The sequence below is a fragment of the Hyperolius riggenbachi genome, chromosome 3 (assembly GCF_040937935.1).
Source record: "Hyperolius riggenbachi isolate aHypRig1 chromosome 3, aHypRig1.pri, whole genome shotgun sequence".
NCBI classification, from domain to species: domain Eukaryota; kingdom Metazoa; phylum Chordata; class Amphibia; order Anura; family Hyperoliidae; genus Hyperolius; species Hyperolius riggenbachi.
In genome coordinates, this window is record NC_090648.1 from 71,930,546 (window position 1) to 71,946,519 (window position 15,974).

Genomic DNA, 15,974 nt, shown 5'->3' on the forward strand with positions numbered 1-15,974 from the left:
TTCTAGGTCAGATCTCTGAAAGAATAAAACTGTACTTGATTTGGAAGGTGGCATTAGAAAGGTAGCCACCAATCAGCAAAGGCATGGAAAGCGGCCGACATCGGTGTTTTGGCCTGGTGCAAGCGGAGCACGCAAGAGGCTGCAGTTGAGGAAGATAGGGAGAGGACACGAAGCATAACGAAAGGCAGAGAGCATCGCCTGAACAGGGACTTGAACCCTGGACCCTCAGATTAAAAGTCTGATGCTCTACCGACTGAGCTATCCAGGCTCTGAAAAGGTGCGATCTCCAGCAGCTCAAAGTTTAGCTACAGTATTTCCAGGATGGGCGCAAGTTAAGGTCTAGTGCAAGTCATGAGCAGTCTATAGCACCTAGATAGCCGGGAAACAGCAGAATGCGCTGTTGTTTCCTTCAACCATCAGGTTCTTCACCTTGGCTGATTGTTGACACTTTTAAAACAATGGTACACCAGCCAGAAGAAGCTATAGGCCGGCGAAACCTAAATGTCAGCGGTGCTCTGTTTCTGAGCACCCCAACAACGCTTGCAGAAAGAGCTAGCGAGAGGCCACGGGATCGTATCTAGCGCAAATAAATGGAGCTTGTGACCTCCAAATTTTTCAGGCCAGACCTCTGAGAAACAACACTGTTCTCTCTCTTAGGAATGTGGCATTAGAAAAGTAGCAACCTGCAGATGAAAAGTGGACTTTTGTCATTTTAGTCATCCTGCTGGTGTTTATAAATTTGCCAGAGAGTAAGACACTGGACCTCACCCTCATGAAAGAACGCTGACAAGTGAGCATTTTGTGGCCAAGACTGATTTGGAGATAAGAGGTGCTACGAAATGTTGTTATTGTGCCAGCCACGGTACTACCACACGAGCACTGCTCAGTCATCATGCACCTTGAAGATAATCCTTTCTCTGTTGGTAAACACCTTAGTCAGTCTCCGAAGAGACTGTCAAAAATTGCCGATGCTGACTATATTTCAATTCATCATGGCGGGGTATTGGGAAAAGTTTTCAATTAGCAATAATCACGCCTCGGTTGAACCTCATTGGCTATGATACTGCCACTGCGCAAAGTTAGCCAAGCTAATGCCAGCAAATATCCCCTCTTTCTTGGATAAAGGAATCACCTTAAGGAGAGACAAACGCAGTTTACAGTGTTCCGCTGAGGATCATGGGATGCCATATGCTAATTAGACAGCCACTAAACAAGCATTGTTAATAAGCGGCTAAAGAGTCTTAGCATTTGAAAAGGCGGCAAAGAGGGCAAAACAAAGCCTGCCAGGGATGCCAGCATAGTGTTTTGTGGAGCAGGCTGCCAAGTGGGCCAGTCCCGCACTTGTAAAATACATGAAAAATACAATTTGAAAAATGGAGTAATGAGTCTACGTCACTGCCATGTGTGCTGATAATTGGGCCTGTGATTATTGTGCCTGGAAGTACTGGTAAGCTGCGCTGGCTAGAGGTGCTTGGGAGTTGGCCAAAGTCTTGGTGGTTGCAGGTTACTGGAGGAGAGAGATGGTACGTGAGCTGTTAATTTTCTGATGCTCATGGTAAGCATGAAGCTCCTTCCATTGCTGCTTTGAGGGTAGATGTGCAGGCTGGAGAAGGGATCCGGCGAATTACTCTAATGCTGGGAATACACGACGACATTTTTCAGTCGATTACTATCCGATCTTATTTCCGATCGACTTTCCGATTCTTATCTTTTCTGATCAATTTCCATTCATTTCTATGAGAAATCGATGAGAAAAAGGATCGATAATAAGATCGGACATGTTGGAAATTATCTATGGAACCATCTATCTGCTGAAAAAACTTATGGTGTATTCCCAGCATAATGTTGACGGTTTGATGCCTCTTTTATGCATGGAATAATCCATGTTTAATATCACAGCAGAAAAAGTTGAAGAGAAATAGATTCAAGACGCAGGGAGGCTGTGAGAGTTCGGGGGATGCACAGAAAGCGGCTGATGTTTCGGTTATGGCTTACTGCAAGCAAAGCACGCAAGAGGCAGCAGTTGCAGAGGGAACTAAGGTAGCGGAAGTGATGGCCAATGAGCATGGGGTAAAGGAAAGGCATCGCCTGAACAGGGACTTGAACCCTGGACCCTCAGATTAAAAGTCTGATGCTCTACCGACTGAGCTATCCAGGCCCTGGAAGGTGAGCTTCACCAGCAGCTCAAAAGTCAGTTATTCCAAGCAGGATGGACGGAAGGTCTAGTACATGCCCTGAGCTGGCTATAGCCTGCGACCTCTACATTTTCTAGGTCAGATCTCTGAAAGAATAAAACTGTACTTGATTTGGAAGGTGGCATTAGAAAGGTAGCCACCAATCAGCGAAGGCATGGAAAGCGGCCGACATCGGTGTTTTGGCCTGGTGCAAGCGGAGCACGCAAGAGGCTGCAGTTGAGGAAGATAGGGAGAGGACACGAAGCATAACGAAAGGCAGAGAGCATCGCCTGAACAGGGACTTGAACCCTGGACCCTCAGATTAAAAGTCTGATGCTCTACCGACTGAGCTATCCAGGCTCTGAAAAGGTGCGATCACCAGCAGCTCAAAGTTTAGCTACAGTATTTCCAGGCTGGGCGCAAGTTAAGGTCTAGTGCAAGTCATGAGCAGTCTATAGCACCTAGATAGCCGGGAAACAGCAGAATGCGCTGTTGTTTCCTTCAACCATCAGGTTCTTCACCTTGGCTGATTGTTGACACTTTTAAAACAATGGTACACCAGCCAGAAGAAGCTATAGGCCGGCGAAACCTAAATGTCAGCGGTGCTCTGTTTCTGAGCACCCCAACAACGCTTGCAGAAAGAGCTAGCGAGAGGCCACGGGATCGTATCTAGCGCAAATAAATGGAGCTTGTGACCTCCAAATTTTTCAGGCCAGACCTCTGAGAAACAACACTGTTCTCTCTCTTAGGAATGTGGCATTAGAAAAGTAGCAACCTGCAGATGAAAAGTGGACTTTTGTCATTTTAGTCATCCTGCTGGTGTTTATAAATTTGCCAGAGAGTAAGACACTGGACCTCACCCTCATGAAAGAACGCTGACAAGTGAGCATTTTGTGGCCAAGACTGATTTGGAGATAAGAGGTGCTACGAAATGTTGTTATTGTGCCAGCCACGGTACTACCACACGAGCACTGCTCAGTCATCATGCACCTTGAAGATAATCCTTTCTCTGTTGGTAAACACCTTAGTCAGTCTCCGAAGAGACTGTCAAAAATTACCGATGCTGACTATATTTCAAGTCATCATGGCGGGGTATTGGGAAAAGTTTTCAATTAGCAATAATCACGCCTCGGTTGAACCTCATTGGCTATGATACTGCCACTGCGCAAAGTTAGCCAAGCTAATGCCAGCAAATATCCCCTCTTTCTTGGATAAAGGAATCACCTTAAGGAGAGACAAACGCAGTTTACAGTGTTCCGCTGAGGATCATGGGATGCCATATGCTAATTAGACAGCCACTAAACAAGCATTGTTAATAAGCGGCTAAAGAGTCTTAGCATTTGAAAAGGCGGCAAAGAGGGCAAAACAAAGCCTGCCAGGGATGCCAGCATAGTGTTTTGTGGAGCAGGCTGCCAAGTGGGCCAGTCCCGCACTTGTAAAATACATGAAAAATACAATTTGAAAAATGGAGTAATGAGTCTACGTCACTGCCATGTGTGCTGATAATTGGGCCTGTGATTATTGTGCCTGGAAGTACTGGTAAGCTGCGCTGGCTAGAGGTGCTTGGGAGTTGGCCAAAGTCTTGGTGGTTGCAGGTTACTGGAGGAGAGAGATGGTACGTGAGCTGTTAATTTTCTGATGCTCATGGTAAGCATGAAGCTCCTTCCATTGCTGCTTTGAGGGTAGATGTGCAGGCTGGAGAAGGGATCCGGCGAATTACTCTAATGCTGGGAATACACGACGACATTTTTCAGTCGATTACTATCCGATCTTATTTCCGATCGACTTTCCGATTCTTATCTTTTCTGATCAATTTCCATTCATTTCTATGAGAAATCGATGAGAAAAAGGATCGATAATAAGATCGGACATGTTGGAAATTATCTATGGAACCATCTATCTGCTGAAAAAACTTATGGTGTATTCCCAGCATAATGTTGACGGTTTGATGCCTCTTTTATGCATGGAATAATCCATGTTTAATATCACAGCAGAAAAAGTTGAAGAGAAATAGATTCAAGACGCAGGGAGGCTGTGAGAGTTCGGGGGATGCACAGAAAGCGGCTGATGTTTCGGTTATGGCTTACTGCAAGCAAAGCACGCAAGAGGCAGCAGTTGCAGAGGGAACTCAGGTAGCGGAAGTGATGGCCAATGAGCATGGGGTAAAGGAAAGGCATCGCCTGAACAGGGACTTGAACCCTGGACCCTCAGATTAAAAGTCTGATGCTCTACCGACTGAGCTATCCAGGCCCTGGAAGGTGAGCTTCACCAGCAGCTCAAAAGTCAGTTATTCCAAGCAGGATGGACGGAAGGTCTAGTACATGCCCTGAGCTGGCTATAGCCTGCGACCTCTACATTTTCTAGGTCAGATCTCTGAAAGAATAAAACTGTACTTGATTTGGAAGGTGGCATTAGAAAGGTAGCCACCAATCAGCGAAGGCATGGAAAGCGGCCGACATCGGTGTTTTGGCCTGGTGCAAGCGGAGCACGCAAGAGGCTGCAGTTGAGGAAGATAGGGAGAGGACACGAAGCATAACGAAAGGCAGAGAGCATCGCCTGAACAGGGACTTGAACCCTGGACCCTCAGATTAAAAGTCTGATGCTCTACCGACTGAGCTATCCAGGCTCTGAAAAGGTGTGATCTCCAGCAGCTCAAAGTTTAGCTACAGTATTTCCAGGCTGGGCGCAAGTTAAGGTCTAGTGCAAGTCATGAGCAGTCTATAGCACCTAGATAGCCGGGAAACAGCAGAATGCGCTGTTGTTTCCTTCAACCATCAGGTTCTTCACCTTGGCTGATTGTTGACACTTTTAAAACAATGGTACACCAGCCAGAAGAAGCTATAGGCCGGCGAAACCTAAATGTCAGCGGTGCTCTGTTTCCCTGGTGCCTCCATGTCGGCATACTCATGGGTTAGCTCCGCCCCTCTAACCCCTATAGGACCAATCAAAATTCTATATATATATGGTCCCTACCCCTTCCACCTCATTCTTTTTTCCGTCCTCAGACACTATAGGACCTGTGTCTGTTAGAGTTTTAGGTTAAGCTATTTTTCTTTAGGTTTTTTTATTCTTCCCCTTGCCCATACCACAGGTTAAGCTTCCTGTGTAATGGGCTGCTAAATGCGTCCAATTGTACCCCTGTACCTGTACCGGGTATTTCAGGTGGAGCCGCCTCAGTTTCCAGCTAAATGCGGAGTGGAAGCGTCCAGGAGGATTCTAAGGGCATAGAGAAGCTGGAGAGCGGAGCAGCAATGTCGCGCTTTGGTTCCGACATCTGCGCGGATGAAGCAGGTAAGATGGGCGGCTGGTTCTGGGCAGAGCGGTATTGGAGCGGTCAGAAGCTCTGAAGCATGTTCCCGGCGTGCGGAAATGGCGTCTGGGCATGCGCGAGCCGCCGGAAGTTCTCATCTGAGGGACCAGGAAGTGCGGCGGCCATCTTTGTTGTGGGCATAATGCCCTAGTATTGCGTGCTCACGCTGGAGACGGCGGGGGCGGCCTATTTAAAGTCGGCCAGATAGCTCAGTGTAAGGCTGACCAGCTGGCAGGCGGATGGGCTGCTAGTTTTGCTGTTTATCTTGCACATTTGTTGTAAAGTATTGTTGGCTTACCCTCATTCCGGAGACAGGATAATGGAGGAAGGAGAAGCTTCTGATAATTCTGGAGGTAATTAGCAGTTTTCTGCTAGGGTGTGCAATAGGTGTATAGCATACCTTAATGATCATTTGAGGAACATGTCTGCTTAGTTATTTATGTATTTATTTGTTTATTTTTTTTCCTTATAGTGGACGCTTCCGCTGAGGTTGGCGATCATTATGGACCTTCTGGGTAAGGGGAGAGAAAAAAAAAAAAAATAAATAAAAAGCTTGCTTGTGCAGGATCACTGAGCTCATGAATATATAAATTATGTTTTTCAGCTCTTATGTGATTCCACCGGGACAAGGAGGTGCTAATAGCCCTCGGTCACCGTCACGGCACAGAAGTGGAGGATCTTACCGAAGCAGACAGTCAAGATCAGGATCTCATTATGGCCCTTCAACCTATTACGATAAACAACATAGAGCATCACGCCTTTCAAGATCCAGATCTAGATCCCCGAGAAAGCGATCAATGCCAGATAAGGGCCAGTGCTGGGCATGCCCGGGGGTGGCTATGCGGGGAAAAACCTTATGCTCATCTTGCCTAGGTCAAGTGGCAAAAGAGAATGAAGCAAAGACAGAAGATCTGGTGGAAGTAATAAGGAGAGTAGTGAGAGAGGAAGTAGCCACACTCTCCTCATCAGCAAGTACGTCACAAGCTGAGGCAAATACGACGGAAAGGCAACCAGATCCAGAGGCATCAGACGAGGAATTGTCTTCAGGCCTCTTTAGTTTCTCTCTTACGGCACCTTTTATCTCTGCAGTAAAGGAGGCTCTGGAATGGAAGGACCCTCCTGAGGAACAACCGCAGAATAAGGAGTACTATACTCATCTGTCTAAAAAGCATTGTTCCTTTCCCTTGATGAGAGAAATTAAAAATATCGTGTTGGAGGAATGGGAGAAAGTGGAGAACAAGACTTCCCTACATAATAAGTTTTCGAAGCTGTATCCAATTAAAGAAGAAGAAGCTCCTTTCTTATCCTCTCCACCGATAATTGATGCCTCACTCTCAAGATTAATGAAGCATGTCACCCTACCAATGGAGAATACAGTAACTTTCCAGGATATCCTGGATAGGAGAATTGATAATGATTTGAAGAAAGTCTATCTTACAACAGGACAAATCTGTAAACCGGCTATAGCACTGACATCGGTTGGAAAGGCATTAAGTGTCTGGATCTCCAATATAGAAGAGGCAATTGAGAAAGGAGTGGATCCATCAGAGATAATTACAGCATTAGATGATTTGAAGCTTGCAGCTGACTTCATCAGTGAGGCCGCAATGGATACCTTGAGGGCTGCGTCTAGAGTAATGCTGAACTCGGTAACGGCTAAAAGGGCCTTATGGCTGAAGCACTGGAAGGCAGATATGGGATCAAAGCAGAGCTGGGTGAAGATTCCTTTTGATGGTTCGTCACTGTTTGGCAAAGAAATGGACAAGGCCATTACAAGAGTGACAGGAGGAAAATCGGGACTGCTACCGCAAGATAGACCAGTAAAGAAGAACTATCCAAGTACAAAAAGACAGCCGACAAACAGATTCTCTGACGCCAAGAGTTATAGACCAGGAAGGTCATTTAGGAAGAACTGGAGAAGCACTCAGGCTAACCTGGCAAGGTCCATAAAATCGTCAATCAAGCCCGGAGGACAGCAAAAGCAGCCTTTTTGAAGGTGCGCCCGCCCAGACAGTGACAGAAGGATCAAGGCTAAGATCTTTTGTCAAAGTTTGGGTGGAGAAGATTCGAGACCCATGGGTACATTCGGTGATAAAGAATGGGCACAAATGGACTTTTCGGAGGTTACCGCAAGACAGATGGGTTCCTACAAGAATCCCGGCAGATCCAGAGAAAAAGCAGGTATTGCTGAAATACGTCCAATCCTTGGTACGACAGAAAGTAGTATTACCGGTGCCGACTTCGGAAAAATTCGAAGGGATCTATTCGCCTCTGTTTATGGTACAGAAGAAATCAGCAGGATTCAGGCCGGTTATAGATCTGAAATATCTGAACAAGTCGATAAAGGTGCCCAGATTCAAGATGGAATCATTACAATCGATAATATTGGCAATATCCCCGGGCGACTGGATGATGTCCATAGACCTTCAAGATGCCTATTACCATATACCCATACATCATCGATATCAAAAGTATCTAAGATTTTCTCTAGGGAACAACCATCTACAGTTCTGTTCGCTGCCATTCGGTCTTTCAACCTCTCCTCGGACATTTACAAAGATACTGGTGTCAGCAATAGCCGAACTAAGGACTCAGGGGGTAAAAGCTCATCATTACCTGGACGACATTCTGATAGTGGCAAGATCCAAAGAAGATCTACTGAAAGACTCAAAGAAAGTAATAGACTTCCTGACCGACTTGGGTTGGGTTATCAATCTAAGCAAAAGCCAGTTCGAACCGAGCAGAATACTGACATATCTAGGAGCAGTGTTCAATACGGTGAACGATTCAGTATCCCTACCAGACGCAAAGGTTCAAGACCTGATTCACAAAGTCAGATGGATTTTCCATCAACACTCACTGACGGCAAGAACATGTATGCATGTGCTAGGATTAATGTCGTCAGCCATAGCAATGGTGAAATGGAGCAGGTGGCACATGAGACCTCTGCAAGAGTTATTTCTAAGTCAATGGAACCATCACTCGATGACACAGTTAATCAAGATATCTCAAAAAGTCAGAATGTCCCTTCTGTGGTGGATGCAGCAGCAGAACTTATGCAATGCCAATCAGTTATCTCCATATCACTGGATCATTGTTACATCGGATGCCAGCAGGATGGGCTGGGGAGCACATTGTATGAACAAATGGGCCCAAGGGAGATGGGACAATCCCCAGACGAAGGTTGTGTCCAATATTCTGGAATTGAGAGCAGCTTACAGGGCAACTCAAGCCTTTGCTCATCTATTGAACGGACATGCAGTTTGTATCCAAATGGACAACAAGGCGGCAGTGGCCTACGTGCAGAAGCAGGGAGGCACCAGGAGCAAGTCTCTAATGAAGGAAGTGGAACCACTCATGCGGTGGGCAGAGAAGAGTCTATTGTCACTAAGAGCTGTGTACATTCCAGGGACTCAGAATGCACGTGCAGATTTTTTGTCCAGAAACCGGATCGAGAACAACGAATGGATGTTGAAAAAGGAAATCTTCCAGATGCTAGTGCAACGTTGGGGTCTGCCGCAACTGGATTTGTTCGCCTCAGATCTGAACTGCCAATTGCCAAGGTTCTTCTCCAGATTCCCGTCCAAGAAGGCGGAGGGAGTGGACGCAATGACTCAGGCATGGAGGGCGAATATGATCTACGCTTTTCCCCCGACTCCGCTTATATTGAGGTTCTTGAACAGACTTCAAGCAGAGAATGTGGAAGCGATAGTGATAACTCCATTCTGGCCAAAGAGGCCATGGTTTCCGTTACTTCTCAAGATGTCAGTGGCACCCCATTGGAAGCTTCCCCTGTTATCAGACCTCTTGTCGCAAGGAGAACTGAGACATCAGCATATTCACAGAATATCGTTGACTGCGTGGAGATTGAGAGGGAAAATTTGTTGAAAGCAGGATTTTCACAAACAGTGGCAGAAACATTGCTAAAAGCAAGAAAGTCCTCTACAAATAATACCTACTATAGAGTATGGAGAAGATTTATTGAGTTCTCTTTACAGAAGAGAGTGGATTACCTTACTCCCTCAGTACCACACGTCTTGGAGTTCCTGCAAACAGGTTTCGATATAGGACTGACTGTAAGAACACTCAGAGTACAGGTTTCAGCAATATCAGCATTAGTCGGTTCACAACTGGCATCACACAGATTGGTGCAGCAGTTTTTCCAGGCCATCATGAAGTTGAGACCGCCGTTACAGAAAATATGTCCAAGTTGGGATCTTCCCTTGGTTCTTGAATATTTATCTTCTGAAGTATTTGAACCTCCAGAGAACTGTTCAGTGTGGAACATGACCTTAAAGATGGCCTTTCTGATCGCAATTTCATTAGGAAGAAGGGTATCAGAAATAAGGGCACTGAGTTGGAAAGAACCCTTCTTGAGCTTCTTTCAAGACAGAGTGGTACTAAGACCAATGTCACATTTCCTTCCAAAAGTGATATCAATAAAGCATCTGAATCAGGAGTGGACGTTGCCGGCCTTTCCTATGGAAGATGGGTTTCCTAATGGACATCCGTTAGATGTGGCAATATGGTTGCAATTGTATCTTCAGGTAACCAGTACATTCCGAAATTCGGATCACCTGTTTGTGAATCCAGCAGGTCCAAGGAAAGGAAAGGAAGTCGCCATTAGGACCATAGCAGCATGGCTGGTCCGACTGATTAAGGAAGCGTATAGAGCCAGAGGGTCAGAAGCACCTTCTTCTACCTCAGCACATTCGACGCGGAGTATCTCTTCCTCTTGGGCAGCAGCGACTGGAGTCTCGTTGATAAATATTTACAAGGCAGCAAATTGGTCATCGCCTAACACATTTATAAATCATTACAGAGTGAATCCAGCTCTGTTGACTTCTGTTAAATTTGGACAGAATGTTTTATCAGCAGTACATAAATAATTGTTGATAGCACCCACCCGTTTGGTCTCTTATTACTACTATGCAAATCCCATGAGTATGCCGACATGGAGGCACCAGGGAAACGGGAAAATTGATACTTACCTGTAATTTTCCTTTCCTGGTGCATCTCCATGTCGGCATACGTCCCACCCTGGTCCATCGTGTCTGAGTTCTAAATTATTAGAATGAGGTGGAAGGGGTAGGGACCATATATATATAGAATTTTGATTGGTCCTATAGGGGTTAGAGGGGCGGAGCTAACCCATGAGTATGCCGACATGGAGATGCACCAGGAAAGGAAAATTACAGGTAAGTATCAATTTTCCCGTTTCTGAGCACCCCAACAACGCTTGCAGAAAGAGCTAGCGAGAGGCCACGGGATCGTATCTAGCGCAAATAAATGGAGCTTGTGACCTCCAAATTTTTCAGGCCAGACCTCTGAGAAACAACACTGCTCTCTCTCTTAGGAATGTGGCATTAGAAAAGTAGCAACCTGCAGATGAAAAGTGGACTTTTGTCATTTTAGTCATCCTGCTGGTGTTTATAAATTTGCCAGAGAGTAAGACACTGGACCTCACCCTCATGAAAGAACGCTGACAAGTGAGCATTTTGTGGCCAAGACTGATTTGGAGATAAGAGGTGCTACGAAATGTTGTTATTGTGCCAGCCACAGTACTACCACACGAGCACTGCTCAGTCATCATGCACCTTGAAGATAATCCTTTCTCTGTTGGTAAACACCTTAGTCAGTCTCCGAAGAGACTGTCAAAAATTGCCGATGCTGACTATATTTCAAGTCATCATGGCGGGGTATTGGGAAAAGTTTTCAATTAGCAATAATCACGCCTCGGTTGAACCTCATTGGCTATGATACTGCCACTGCGCAAAGTTAGCCAAGCTAATGCCAGCAAATATCCCCTCTTTCTTGGATAAAGGAATCACCTTAAGGAGAGACAAACGCAGTTTACAGTGTTCCGCTGAGGATCATGGGATGCCATATGCTAATTAGACAGCCACTAAACAAGCATTGTTAATAAGCGGCTAAAGAGTCTTAGCATTTGAAAAGGCGGCAAAGAGGGCAAAACAAAGCCTGCCAGGGATGCCAGCATAGTGTTTTGTGGAGCAGGCTGCCAAGTGGGCCAGTCCCGCACTTGTAAAATACATGAAAAATACAATTTGAAAAATGGAGTAATGAGTCTACGTCACTGCCATGTGTGCTGATAATTGGGCCTGTGATTATTGTGCCTGGAAGTACTGGTAAGCTGCGCTGGCTAGAGGTGCTTGGGAGTTGGCCAAAGTCTTGGTGGTTGCAGGTTACTGGAGGAGAGAGATGGTACGTGAGCTGTTAATTTTCTGATGCTCATGGTAAGCATGAAGCTCCTTCCATTGCTGCTTTGAGGGTAGATGTGCAGGCTGGAGAAGGGATCCGGCGAATTACTCTAATGCTGGGAATACACGACGACATTTTTCAGTCGATTACTATCCGATCTTATTTCCGATCGACTTTCCGATTCTTATCTTTTCTGATCAATTTCCATTCATTTCTATGAGAAATCGATGAGAAAAAGGATCGATAATAAGATCGGACATGTTGGAAATTATCTATGGAACCATCTATCTGCTGAAAAAACTTATGGTGTATTCCCAGCATAATGTTGACGGTTTGATGCCTCTTTTATGCATGGAATAATCCATGTTTAATATCACAGCAGAAAAAGTTGAAGAGAAATAGATTCAAGACGCAGGGAGGCTGTGAGAGTTCGGGGGATGCACAGAAAGCGGCTGATGTTTCGGTTATGGCTTACTGCAAGCAAAGCACGCAAGAGGCAGCAGTTGCAGAGGGAACTCAGGTAGCGGAAGTGATGGCCAATGAGCATGGGGTAAAGGAAAGGCATCGCCTGAACAGGGACTTGAACCCTGGACCCTCAGATTAAAAGTCTGATGCTCTACCGACTGAGCTATCCAGGCCCTGGAAGGTGAGCTTCACCAGCAGCTCAAAAGTCAGTTATTCCAAGCAGGATGGACGGAAGGTCTAGTACATGCCCTGAGCTGGCTATAGCCTGCGACCTCTACATTTTCTAGGTCAGATCTCTGAAAGAATAAAACTGTACTTGATTTGGAAGGTGGCATTAGAAAGGTAGCCACCAATCAGCGAAGGCATGGAAAGCGGCCGACATCGGTGTTTTGGCCTGGTGCAAGCGGAGCACGCAAGAGGCTGTAGTTGAGGAAGATAGGGAGAGGACACGAAGCATAACGAAAGGCAGAGAGCATCGCCTGAACAGGGACTTGAACCCTGGACCCTCAGATAAAAAGTCTGATGCTCTACCGACTGAGCTATCCAGGCTCTGAAAAGGTGCGATCTCCAGCAGCTCAAAGTTTAGCTACAGTATTTCCAGGCTGGGCGCAAGTTAAGGTCTAGTGCAAGTCATGAGCAGTCTATAGCACCTAGATAGCCGGGAAACAGCAGAATGCGCTGTTGTTTCCTTCAACCATCAGGTTCTTCACCTTGGCTGATTGTTGACACTTTTAAAACAATGGTACACCAGCCAGAAGAAGCTATAGGCCGGCGAAACCTAAATGTCAGCGGTGCTCTGTTTCTGAGCACCCCAACAACGCTTGCAGAAAGAGCTAGTGAGAGGCCACGGGATCGTATCTAGCGCAAATAAATGGAGCTTGTGACCTCCAAATTTTTCAGGCCAGACCTCTGAGAAACAACACTGTTCTCTCTCTTAGGAATGTGGCATTAGAAAAGTAGCAACCTGCAGATGAAAAGTGGACTTTTGTCATTTTAGTCATCCTGCTGGTGTTTATAAATTTGCCAGAGAGTAAGACACTGGACCTCACCCTCATGAAAGAACGCTGACAAGTGAGCATTTTGTGGCCAAGACTGATTTGGAGATAAGAGGTGCTACGAAATGTTGTTATTGTGCCAGCCACGGTACTACCACACGAGCACTGCTCAGTCATCATGCACCTTGAAGATAATCCTTTCTCTGTTGGTAAACACCTTAGTCAGTCTCTGAAGAGACTGTCAAAAATTACCGATGCTGACTATATTTCAAGTCATCATGGCGGGGTATTGGGAAAAGTTTTCAATTAGCAATAATCACGCCTCGGTTGAACCTCATTGGCTATGATACTGCCACTGCGCAAAGTAAGCCAAGCTAATGCCAGCAAATATCCCCTCTTTCTTGGATAAAGGAATCACCTTAAGGAGAGACAAACGCAGTTTACAGTGTTCCGCTGAGGGTCCTGGGATGCCATATGCTAATTAGACAGCCACTAAACAAGCATTGTTAATAAGCGGCTAAAGAGTCTTAGCATTTGAAAAGGCGGCAAAGAGGGCAAAACAAAGCCTGCCAGGGATGCCAGCATAGTGTTTTGTGGAGCAGGCTGCCAAGTGGGCCAGTCCCGCACTTGTAAAATACATGAAAAATACAATTTGAAAAATGGAGTAATGAGTCTACGTCACTGCCATGTGTGCTGATAATTGGGCCTGTGATTATTGTGCCTGGAAGTACTGGTAAGCTGCGCTGGCTAGAGGTGCTTGGGAGTTGGCCAAAGTCTTGGTGGTTGCAGGTTACTGGAGGAGAGAGATGGTACGTGAGCTGTTAATTTTCTGATGCTCATGGTAAGCATGAAGCTCCTTCCATTGCTGCTTTGAGGGTAGATGTGCAGGCTGGAGAAGGGATCCGGCGAATTACTCTAATGCTGGGAATACACGACGACATTTTTCAGTCGATTACTATCCGATCTTATTTCCGATCGACTTTCCGATTCTTATCTTTTCTGATCAATTTCCATTCATTTCTATGAGAAATCGATGAGAAAAAGGATCGATAATAAGATCGGACATGTTGGAAATTATCTATGGAACCATCTATCTGCTGAAAAAACTTATGGTGTATTCCCAGCATAATGTTGACGGTTTGATGCCTCTTTTATGCATGGAATAATCCATGTTTAATATCACAGCAGAAAAAGTTGAAGAGAAATAGATTCAAGACGCAGGGAGGCTGTGAGAGTTCGGGGGATGCACAGAAAGCGGCTGATGTTTCGGTTATGGCTTACTGCAAGCAAAGCACGCAAGAGGCAGCAGTTGCAGAGGGAACTCAGGTAGCGGAAGTGATGGCCAATGAGCATGGGGTAAAGGAAAGGCATCGCCTGAACAGGGACTTGAACCCTGGACCCTCAGATTAAAAGTCTGATGCTCTACCGACTGAGCTATCCAGGCCCTGGAAGCTGAGCTTCACCAGCAGCTCAAAAGTCAGTTATTCCAAGCAGGATGGACGGAAGGTCTAGTACATGCCCTGAGCTGGCTATAGCCTGCGACCTCTACATTTTCTAGGTCAGATCTCTGAAAGAATAAAACTGTACTTGATTTGGAAGGTGGCATTAGAAAGGTAGCCACCAATCAGCGAAGGCATGGAAAGCGGCCGACATCGGTGTTTTGGCCTGGTGCAAGCGGAGCACGCAAGAGGCTGCAGTTGAGGAAGATAGGGAGAGGACACGAAGCACAACGAAAGGCAGAGAGCATCACCTGAACAGGGACTTGAACCCTGGACCCTCAGATTAAAAGTCTGATGCTCTACCGACTGAACTATCCAGGCTCTGAAAAGGTGCGATCACCAGCAGCTCAAAGTTTAGCTACAGTATTTCCAGGCTGGGCGCAAGTTAAGGTCTAGTGCAAGTCATGAGCAGTCTATAGCACCTAGATAGCCGGGAAACAGCAGAATGCGCTGTTGTTTCCTTCAACCATCAGGTTCTTCACCTTGGCTGATTGTTGACACTTTTAAAACAATGGTACACCAGCCAGAAGAAGCTATAGGCCGGCGAAACCTAAATGTCAGCGGTGCTCTGTTTCTGAGCACCCCAACAACGCTTGCAGAAAGAGCTAGCGAGAGGCCACGGGATCGTATCTAGCGCAAATAAATGGAGCTTGTGACCTCCAAATTTTTCAGGCCAGACCTCTGAGAAACAACACTGTTCTCTCTCTTAGGAATGTGGCATTAGAAAAGTAGCAACCTGCAGATGAAAAGTGGACTTTTGTCATTTTAGTCATCCTGCTGGTGTTTATAAATTTGCCAGAGAGTAAGACACTGGACCTCACCCTCATGAAAGAACGCTGACAAGTGAGCATTTTGTGGCCAAGACTGATTTGGAGATAAGAGGTGCTACGAAATGTTGTTATTGTGCCAGCCACGGTACTACCACACGAGCACTGCTCAGTCATCATGCACCTTGAAGATAATCCTTTCTCTGTTGGTAAACACCTTAGTCAGTCTCCGAAGAGACTGTCAAAAATTACCGATGCTGACTATATTTCAAGTCATCATGGCGGGGTATTGGGAAAAGTTTTCAATTAGCAATAATCACGCCTCGGTTGAATCTCATTGGCTATGATACTGCCACTGCGCAAAGTTAGCCAAGCTAATGCCAGCAAATATCCCCTCTTTCTTGGATAAAGGAATCACCTTAAGGAGAGACAAACGCAGTTTACAGTGTTCCGCTGAGGGTCATGGGATGCCATATGCTAATTAGACAGCCACTAAACAAGCATTGTTAATAAGCGGCTAAAGAGTCTTAGCATTTGAAAAGGCG

The 15,974-nt window shown here is 45.9% G+C and overlaps 14 non-coding genes across 14 annotated transcripts; all 14 read right to left on the reverse strand.

Annotated features, from left to right (window-relative positions):
* Positions 1–195: 195 nt before the first annotated feature.
* TRNAK-UUU (transfer RNA lysine (anticodon UUU)) lies at positions 196–268 on the reverse strand. The gene has a single exon. It is a non-coding gene; the product is annotated as a tRNA-Lys (tRNA).
* A 672-nt stretch (positions 269–940) lies between these two features.
* Positions 941–1,081, reverse strand: LOC137564748 (U4 spliceosomal RNA). The gene has a single exon (XR_011030824.1). It is a non-coding gene; the product is annotated as a U4 spliceosomal RNA (small nuclear RNA).
* Positions 1,082–2,085: 1,004 nt separating this feature from the next.
* Positions 2,086–2,158, reverse strand: TRNAK-UUU (transfer RNA lysine (anticodon UUU)). The gene has a single exon. It is a non-coding gene; the product is annotated as a tRNA-Lys (tRNA).
* Positions 2,159–2,461: 303 nt separating this feature from the next.
* Positions 2,462–2,534, reverse strand: TRNAK-UUU (transfer RNA lysine (anticodon UUU)). Its single transcript has one exon. It is a non-coding gene; the product is annotated as a tRNA-Lys (tRNA).
* A 672-nt stretch (positions 2,535–3,206) lies between these two features.
* LOC137564699 (U4 spliceosomal RNA) lies at positions 3,207–3,347 on the reverse strand. Its single transcript, XR_011030782.1, has one exon. It is a non-coding gene; the product is annotated as a U4 spliceosomal RNA (small nuclear RNA).
* Positions 3,348–4,351: 1,004 nt separating this feature from the next.
* On the reverse strand, positions 4,352–4,424 carry TRNAK-UUU (transfer RNA lysine (anticodon UUU)). Its single transcript has one exon. It is a non-coding gene; the product is annotated as a tRNA-Lys (tRNA).
* Positions 4,425–4,727: 303 nt separating this feature from the next.
* Positions 4,728–4,800, reverse strand: TRNAK-UUU (transfer RNA lysine (anticodon UUU)). The gene has a single exon. It is a non-coding gene; the product is annotated as a tRNA-Lys (tRNA).
* Positions 4,801–11,123: 6,323 nt separating this feature from the next.
* LOC137564558 (U4 spliceosomal RNA) lies at positions 11,124–11,264 on the reverse strand. Its single transcript, XR_011030658.1, has one exon. It is a non-coding gene; the product is annotated as a U4 spliceosomal RNA (small nuclear RNA).
* Positions 11,265–12,268: 1,004 nt separating this feature from the next.
* On the reverse strand, positions 12,269–12,341 carry TRNAK-UUU (transfer RNA lysine (anticodon UUU)). The gene has a single exon. It is a non-coding gene; the product is annotated as a tRNA-Lys (tRNA).
* Positions 12,342–12,644: 303 nt separating this feature from the next.
* On the reverse strand, positions 12,645–12,717 carry TRNAK-UUU (transfer RNA lysine (anticodon UUU)). Its single transcript has one exon. It is a non-coding gene; the product is annotated as a tRNA-Lys (tRNA).
* A 672-nt stretch (positions 12,718–13,389) lies between these two features.
* On the reverse strand, positions 13,390–13,530 carry LOC137564759 (U4 spliceosomal RNA). The gene has a single exon (XR_011030834.1). It is a non-coding gene; the product is annotated as a U4 spliceosomal RNA (small nuclear RNA).
* Positions 13,531–14,534: 1,004 nt separating this feature from the next.
* Positions 14,535–14,607, reverse strand: TRNAK-UUU (transfer RNA lysine (anticodon UUU)). Its single transcript has one exon. It is a non-coding gene; the product is annotated as a tRNA-Lys (tRNA).
* Positions 14,608–14,910: 303 nt separating this feature from the next.
* On the reverse strand, positions 14,911–14,983 carry TRNAK-UUU (transfer RNA lysine (anticodon UUU)). Its single transcript has one exon. It is a non-coding gene; the product is annotated as a tRNA-Lys (tRNA).
* Positions 14,984–15,655: 672 nt separating this feature from the next.
* Positions 15,656–15,796, reverse strand: LOC137564810 (U4 spliceosomal RNA). Its single transcript, XR_011030881.1, has one exon. It is a non-coding gene; the product is annotated as a U4 spliceosomal RNA (small nuclear RNA).
* Positions 15,797–15,974: the final 178 nt, after the last annotated feature.